Below are 9,580 nucleotides of genomic sequence, written 5' to 3'. Positions count from 1 at the left end.
ATCCTGCCTCGAGGAGGGGTCCTCTATGCCTTGTATGGTCCCAAGCGTTTTAGTTTGGTCCTGTACTGTTGTTTTGTTAGGATGACAGATGCTTGTTCCTGAAGTATAGGGTAGGGGTAGGAAATAGGTGGGGGGACTGTTGTCCACAGTTTTCTGTTCTTTGTTCTGAGTTGCCTTTTTGTTTCACTATACCACCTCTTCCTTGTTCCTTCACATCAGCGCTTGCAGGAAGCCACACTTTATCCATCAGGAGTCATTGTACCTGACGTGGGGCCCCCAATCCCCCCCTCTCTGAAACAGACAATGATTATGGCTGACATACTACAGCAAGTGGTATCGTTGCGTATGTTGTCCTGGAATGTCAATGGCCTCCTTGACCACCTCAAGCGCACAGTGGTACTTCGCTACGCGCAGCGTCTTGCGGTCGAAGTCCTGCTGCTGCAAGAGACACATCCATTGGGTAATCGTTGCCCCCTTTTTAACACGCTATGGGTACGGCAGGGTTTGGCACTCAGGCTTTACACACGGATCTCGGGGGGTTGCTATCCTGTTACAACGCTCCCTTCCTTTTGTGGCAACACGTGTCATTCATGACGACCAGGGCACCTTCTTGGCCCTATCCTGTACGCTGAATGGTATACCCCTTAACCTGGTGTCATTATACTCCCCTCTAGCACGGCTGGCCGTGACCCTTGGCGCATCCGTCGGATTCCTGGCCTCCTTGCCCCCGGGCACCCCCTTCCTGGGGGGTGACTTCAATGCAGTCCCTTCCCCGGACCTGGACACGACTGGGACCCCTTCCCATGGCAGAATGGCGCAGGTGAAACACTTAACAAGCTGTGCTGAATCCCTAGGCCTTTGCGATGCATGGCGTACATTGCACCTGCAATCTAGGCAATTCACTCACACTTCAGCCATACACGCACACGCACACGTACACACACGCACACGCACACGCACACGTACACACACGCACGCACACGTACACACACACACACACACGCACACGTACACACACACACGTACACGTACACACACACGTACACGTACACACACACACACGTACACACACACGTACACACACGTACACACACGTACACACACACACACACACACACACACGTACACGTACACACACACACGTACACACACACACGTACACACACGTACACACACGTACACACACTCTCTCTCTCTTTACATTCCCTCGACCGACTGCCTTCGGTTCCAGGATGTCACAATCTTCCCACGGGGTATATCCGAACACTCCCCAGTAATGCTCACCGTGGGTCCCCCTCCTGCCACAATGCGTCAGACCTGGAGGTTGAATGCATGGTTCCTCCTGGACAGGGACTTCCGGAAAGTGGTGCGACAGAAACTCCAACATTCCTTCCAAACCAATGAGGGGTTGGTGTCGTCACCGGGTACTCTGTGGGAAGCTGGCAAGGCCACGATCCGTGGAGTGGCCAAGGGGCAACTCAAAACCCAGCGGTGTGCACAATTGGACAAGCTCACTTCATGCGAGGCACAGGCCTTACGCCTTGAACGGTCCACCGCCCAAAACACTGACGCCTTCGACGTGAGACTCCTCGCCCACACACGCAAAGAGATCCGACAATTGTCGATGGACACGGCTAAACTCCTCTGGCGCTCCTCTATTGCTAGGGTGTACGGTTGCGGAGATAAGAACGGCTCCCTCCTCCACAGATTAGCCACATACCCCAGAGGGAACTGTATAATCCCCGAAATCATAGATCAAGACGGCTCGGTATGTACCTCCTCCTCCGGCATGGCCCAGGCCTTCGCTCGATATTATCGCCAGCTCTATATGACCCGGACTCCCTCCCTGTCTCTCTCAAACATGCTGCGAGCTGGAGACGGTCGGCTCCCTCACCTGGATTTGGCAGTGCAGGTGGATCTGGACTGCCCCATCACCCGTGATGAGATCGGGAGGTGATTTCCCTTGTCTCGTCCGGCAAAATGCAGGGTCCAGAGGGCCTCCCCCCAAGAATACTACGCCCTGTTCCGCGAGACCTTGATTCCACATCTTGCCCAGCTATTCCAAGAAGCATTGGAGAACAGTTTCTTCCCTCCGGAGACTGACGTGGCCACCATTGTGGTTCTGCCTAAATCCCAGCCACCCTTGTCTCGGTGCGCGGACTATCTACCCATCTCACTTATTAACACAGAGCTAAAACTGCACGCCCGATACTCGCTCAGCGCCTCAAACCCTACTTACACACGCTGGTCCATCCAGACCAATGCGGATTATGCCTTCCCGTGGTCTCCGTCACTGTTTGCGGAGGCTCCTCTCAGCCCGGGCTCATAGCTATTTACTCACCCCTTGCATCACACTTCTTCTAGTAGATTTTGAGAAAGCTTTTGATTCAGTGGATTGGGGGTTTTTGGACTACGTCCTGGCGGATTGGGCTTCGGACCCCGCTTTCGTGGTCTCGTCCACGTACTATGTTGGCTGTTGCGGAATCGGCGTGGGTGGCTGTGAAAGCTAGAATCACTCGTCTTCTCCCCGTGGCTGGGCTTTGCTCCGCCCCCCTGTTTTTTTGTTGTTTCACTCACTGGGTCTCTTGTGGACACTGACCGGCTGGGCTTGGCTCCGCCGGTCACGCCGCTGCTGCCTACAACCCCCAGGATCCCACCGGGGCACGAACAACATCAGTGCGCGCCAGGAGGCGCATAAAGCCCCGCCCTGGGCCGAGTGCCCTGCTGTTGCGGAATCGGCGTGGGTGGCTGTGAAAGCTAGAATCACTTGTCTTCTCCCCGTGGCCGGGCTTGGCTCTGCCCCCCTGTTCCTTTGTTGTTTCATTCACTGGGGACTCTTGTGGACACTGACTGACCGGCTGGGCTTGGCTCCGCCGGTCATGCCACTGCTGCCTACAACCCCCCAGGATCCAACGGGGGCACGGACAACATCAGTGCGCGCCAGGAGGCGCATAAAGCCCCGCCTGGGGCCGAGTCCCCTGCTGTTGCGGAATCAGCGTGGGTGGCTGTGAAAGCTAGAATCACTTGTCTTCTCGCCGTGGCCGGGCTTGGCTCCACCCCCCTGTTCCTTTCTTGTTTCACTCACTGGGGACTCTTGTGGACACTGACCGGCTGGGCTTGGCTCCGCCAGTCACGCTGCTGCTGCTGCCTACAACCCCCAGGATCCCACCGGGGCACGAACAACATCAGTGCATGCCAGAAGGCGCATAAAGCCATGCCTGGTCCCTTGTCCCGCCAGGACGCACTGGGAGAAGCCCGGGACAAGGGCGGGACCATCGCGGCCGGCAAAGGCCGGGCAGGGCCACCCCCCTAATTAGTGAGTTCGGAAGAAGCGAGACACTCTTGTCCTTATTACCACGTGTTCTGCTTCTCATTGTTCTTACCTTTAGCTGCTGGCTGTGTACTTCTGTGTACTTCTATACCATTTAAACTGGTTCTCCATTCTCTATAACATTAACGGTGCGTCTAGTTATGGCGCTTCGCTCAAGGAATGGGAGGAAGTTTGCACAGGGCCGTGTTGGGGGCTCTGTGTCTGGTACCCTTGACGTGTTTATCTCTAGGGCAGCAAGTGTATTGGAACATGAAATTGTGCTTACTGAAAAAAGGTTGTCCCCAGAGCTATTGTCGAAAAGATCTTCATTGGGCAAAATCATGGCAGCTGTATCCCCAGAGCAGCTGCAGCAGGTTGATAGTGACCGTAGCCTGGGCCCAAGCATGGAGGGGGGGCAGTTACATCTATCATTAGTACCTCATTGGTTTCAAGTTCAGATAGTATATCTTTCCTAGGCATCAGACACCCTGTACCTACCTCCATCATCACCCCTAACCCGTCTCAAGATTGTGCACCATCAGTACCAAATAAGGGAAAGGTCAACAAGCCTAAATCCATTGTAGGTAAAAGAAAGCGCGGGGAGGGATTCAAAAGGGTAGATGTGTTAAATTAATCAAAACCACCACCCCAACCCAGCTAATTGTTCCTATAGTAGATCACCAAACACCAAAAAATGATTCTAGAAATAGGATTACTAAGCAAACACCCTGCCACTCCGCAGCTAACCAACTTCCTAAAGGCATTTTGGAAACATTAGAACATCTATTAAAATCTCTATTGCTACCACTATTTCAGAGGGTTAAAGAAATTAGCGAGAATGTAGGGAAATTAGAAAGTGCTGTATCGGCCAACTCAGCACTATTGGAAAAAGCAGTAGAGTCCTCGTACGGATCTGGGCCCCTTCCTCCCTTGATGGACCAAAAGAGACCCCCAAAAGCCACTTCTCACATTATATCAACTAGCCCAAATGTTCTACACCACCCTATTGCCACCACACAAGGCATAGTAAATACATCTGTTACTGGTCGCGTTATGGAGGAAGCAGAAACTCTAGCTAAAAATGGTAGAAAGAAACCGGCAATCACAGATTACAGTATAGAACCAAAATTTAGAGGGCATAACACTCCTCGGAAGGAGGGCAAGTTACTGAAGCACCCCTGTATCAATCTACCCCCGGAGTCTGCCCTGTACACGGTAATCTTAGCCGGCGTTCCAGGGATCCAACATGAGAAGATAGAGTCACATAGAGAGCTTAACAACAAGGTGATTTTTTGGCTCCATGGAAACAGATCGCTCCCATCCCACATGAACGCTGAAATTTTATTTGTAAGAAGGGTGAGCTGGCTGGGTAGCAGAACAAAGGACTTGGAGGGCGATTGTAGGATCATACATTTAAGGGATCCTAGAGTGGTTAGGCACATTTGTTATGACTTTGGAATGCGGGTGCCAGTGGAATCCAATCTCTTGATCTGCGCTATTTTTTACCCCAGCTCCTCTTATGGTGAGACCCCTGCCCAGTACGATAGGTGGTAAACTATTCCTAGTCGCCCTTATAGAGCTCATAGCCATGAGTTCCGCTTTCCCCTGATTAATCGCTTCGAGCCACTAAGTAGCTTGGAGTGGGTGGACTGACGGGGTATCAGCCAAAGGGGTATTAGTCTAGCTCGGCACAAGAAAAAAGGTTGTATGGCTCGGGTGGAGAGACTAACTAGCAGCAGTTTAAAGGGGGGGATACATGGTGTAGGCTGCGAGGTCTCAAACCAAGTCCCCTCCCCTTTCTTTAGAGAGCGCTCCTGACCTTAACCCGCCCTGCAAGAAGTCCGTGAAACAAGTGGTAATGGCACCTATGGGGGAGGACAAGATGGAAAAAGGTGAGGATAGGATTATGACTCTTACGCCCCCCGAAATAGGGTGTAAAAAAAATGGTATTATTGGAGGCTCGGACTCCCTAACGGTCGTGTCTCCCCTCCATAAGCCTATAGTAAGATATGTACATACGCTCACCTTGGTTTTCTGGAATATAGCAGGCCTAAGAAACAAAATCCCCATAGTAGAGTGGTCCGACCTGGTGGAGAAATATGATATATTGGCTTTCCAGGAGACATGGGCAGTGGACCCCATCCACCAACCTGGGTACCTAAACTTCTATAAAGAAGCAGTTAGAGGAGCTAAAGGAAGACCCTTAGGAGGTCTTAGTATTTGGGTCAGACAAACAATCAATTGCAGACCCACAGAACTTGATGTTGATAGCCCGGACCTGCTAGCAATAAAGCTACACCTGCCTGACCGCGCAGACATCCTCATCGTAAATGTGTACAATAGAGGACAGCCCGGCGGTCGTGCCACTGGAACTTTCGTAAAATTAGATAGTTTTTTGGACTCAGTAAGGTCTGACACTAACATAATAATAGCAGGGGATCTAAAATGCTTGTTTGAGCCTCTTATCACTGATGGGGAAATACATCCCACCTCTTGACCTCATACCCTTCAAAAAATGGACTGAATCTGCCTTACAGTGGATGGGCCTCTGCCTAGAGCGCGGCTTTGGGGCGGCAAACGGACAGACTGCCTCTGACAAAATGGGTAGGGCAACCTTTGACAACGGCTTACATAAAAGCCGAATAGACCATGTCCTCATTAAAATAGAGTATTGGTCTACCTTAGAAGACATGGTGATTTTGGATCGGCCTGAGAGTGACCGCAACCCCCTTGTAGTGAGCCTACACCTAAGCAGTGACTGTAGGTGCAAAAATCAAACAGAGCTAGTCACCGCTGATGCCTTGCTTACCAACGATTTACGCAGGGTGCGTTGGGCAAGGATCGCCATAGATCTGGGGCGCTAGTTGAGATTAGCCTAAAAGTTACGCAGACTCTGGGAGTTTTGTGTTCTCTCCCAACACAGGAAGATATCAATAGGGAGATAACCATACTCCACGACGCTTTATTTAATGGCTAAAAATCACATTTCTCTAAACCAAGCAAATCTAAGAATCCAACTGGGCAACCAAAGCGTAAACTATGGTATAACAAATCGTGCCGGGAATCCTATGGTAAATTGGTCTCAGCCATTAAAACCAAAATTATGGTTGACATTAGATCAGATAGGCTAAACTATCGTAAAGCCAGATCACAGGCTAAACAAGATTGGGATAACGAACATTGGCAAGACCTTCTTGCTGCCAGAAAGTTAAAAAAATCTAACCAAGTTCTGGCATATAGTTAAATGGGGCAACACTCATGATTCGCTGGTTCCCACAAACCATGTCCCGCCAGAAACCTGGGTTGAGCACTTTCAGTCCCAGTTCAGGCTGAACTTGACTGATGAAATACCCCCCCATGATTTGAGCCACCCGCCAAACACACATGATTTAACATTCAATTGTAGAGAAGTTGAGGTTGCATTAAGTAAGATTCCCTGTGGCAAGGCCCCGGGTATTGACTGCATCCCGGCAGACCTCTTCAAACATGACCAAACAAATTGAGTCCCCTATATTGCATTTCTGGGCAATGCGATCGCCAAGGGGGCTGATATCCCAGACTCTTGGCGTGGAGCTGAGATATTGCCAATATTCAAGAAGGGAGATCGCTCAAGCCCGGGTAACTACCGTCCAATCAGCTTGATCGACCAAAAAATTGTTGCCAGGATGATCCTGGCAAGAATTCAGAGTTGGATTGAGCTGGAGGACATATTATCTCCCCTCCAGGTTGGGTTCAGATCATGTGTTAGCACCATTGATCAGGTCCTTAGGTTCCAACTGATTTATTGGAAGACAGTAAGCTTAGGCAGTGGTACCCTATACGCCGCCTTTGTAGACCTTAAGTCAGAATTCGATCTAGTTCCTAGGACCAAACTGTGGGGGTTTTTGAGAAATATGGGGAGGCCCCCGGAGCTCCTGAACATTGTAATTAAGCTCCACATGGCAAATTTTGCATAAGTCCGTTGGGGTAAGCAAGGGCAGGTCACAAATAGATTCACAGTGTCACAGGGTGTCAGGCAAGGGTGCGTCCTAGTGCCAACCTTGTTTTTGTTATTCATCAACAGGGTTGTGCAGTACTTTTCATCTTTATCGACAGACGCCCCATCCCTGGGTGGCACCAAGTTTCCGCTACTCATGTTTGCGATTGACACCCTTTTACTATCGCAGACACAAGCAGGCCTGCAGACAGCCCTTCATAAGTTTGAAGAATTCTGCCAAGATCATGACCTAGAGGTTAATGTCACCAAAACAAAGCTCATGATTCTCTCTAAAGGTAGGCCAGTGGTTGGTCATGTCACGCTGAATAATACAAAGCTAGAGCAGACAAATGTCATGACCTATCTGGGGATTGTCTTGGGGAGTAAACTTAGTTGGAAGCCCCAAATAGATACCTTATCTCTTAAGTTTGTTCGGCTCTCAGGGTGTTGGTCATAGAACAGAGAATGTCTCAAACCAAAAGGATAGGTCCAGCTTTGAAGATCTATAACTCTAGGATAGGTTCAGCGATCCTGTACGGTGCGGACCTCTGGAGTTTTGCCGACCTATCTCTGTTGGTAAAAATACAAAATAAATTCCTAAGGAATCTTACAGGTCTTCCCTGCTCTAGCCCCATGAAACCACTGCTAATGGATTTGGGTTGTCACTCCATAGATGACATTGCTCGTTTTAAACCAGTGGCTCTATGGAGGAGGATTTGGACCACCCCTGAACTAGCCCTTTACGCTAAGGCTATTATGGATGTTAGATCCATTATGGGTTCCAGTAATATACAATGGTTTAAGCAAATTAGAATGCTCCTAGAGACCATGGGCCTGGGAAACCTGTGGACTGACCCTGCTAATAATCCTTTTCTACCCAAGAAACTATTCAAAAGTCTATATTGGTCGATTATAAGCCAGAAATATAGCAGACAACTTTCGTCCACCTCTTTGTCTGGTATGTTCCTGGAGCTTAAAGATGATCCCTCCCTTGAAGATTATTGGGATACCATCAGCCGGTCCAGTGACAGGAAACTTTACCATCAGCTAAGGGTCGGCAGCCTTCCTACTAGATCATTCACAAAAAATTGGAAGGGCCAGGAGTCCGAATCCTGTCGCTGGTGCACAGACCGTAGGGAATTCATCTGCCATATATTCTTTGAATGCCCGGCCTACGCTGCCCCTAGGGCCAAATGGCTTAAACCCATCTGCCGTAATATGGGCACAAGGGTAGCGTCTGCAGCCATAAGAATCTTGAGGTTCGACACAAGTGAACCAATTGTAATTGCCGTGGTAAAATTCCTAGGCTGGGTGTGGATTATCAGGGTAAAGTAGTAAGCTGTGAAATGACTCGACCCAGTCCTAGCTTGATCATTCAGATTGTAATTCTTAGAAATCCATATATTTTTTTTTAACATACTTCTTTTAAAAGCATTTATATAATTGTATTTTAAACTTTTTTATAAATTGTTGTATGTTTTTTACATGATGTGTTTTTTATGGTATTGTCTTTTATGATGAAACAATCGAAATAAAGACATTTGAAATTGAAATTGATGGGCTTCGGACCCCGCTTTCGTGGTCTCGTCCACGTACTATGGTAAACGGGGTTCTATCCGATCTCTTCCGGATCTGTAGGGGAACGAGGCAGAGTTGCCCCCTCTCTACCCTGCTCTTTGCGCTGGTGATGGAGCCCCTGGCAGTCCTGATACGCTCCAGCGGACAGGTGCGGGGTTGGGATTGGCCCAATACTGAGGTGGACAAAATCGCCCTCTACATGGACGACGTCTTGATTTATCTGGCGGACCCCGCGATTTCGGGCCCCCACTGCCTCCGGATCCTCCAGTTTTTTGAGCAAGCCTCCAGCTGCGTCACGCTCTTCAGGTGCATCTCACGACTGGCACTCTTCTTCCGGACCACAGCCCGCCCGAGGCACAAATCATGGTGTGGGACCTGTGAAGGGGGGCATCTCTCGCATCTATCGGACACTCATTAACAATACCCCCACGTCACTTAAATGGCTGCGGACCCGATGGGTGGGCTCCCTGGAAGAGGAAGACTGGCGCGACGACCTTATGGCACCTAGGACAGTCACGGCCTCCGCCAGACTGCGCATGATACAGCTCTACTTCTTTCATGATGCCTATTTGACACCTGCACGTCTGCACCGCGCAGGGTTCTAGCCGTACCCCGCTTGCGTGAGGTGTGGCCATGAGCCGGCTGACTTTTTCCACGTGGTGTGGTCGTGCCCACGCTTGACGCGCTTCTGGGGAGACATTGAGGAGGAGCTCACT

This window comes from Lissotriton helveticus, chromosome 5_1 (assembly GCF_964261635.1).
Source record: "Lissotriton helveticus chromosome 5_1, aLisHel1.1, whole genome shotgun sequence".
Lineage (NCBI taxonomy): Eukaryota > Metazoa > Chordata > Amphibia > Caudata > Salamandridae > Lissotriton > Lissotriton helveticus.
The sequence above is the reverse complement of the archived record's forward strand: the minus strand, read 5'-3'. Positions refer to the sequence as shown.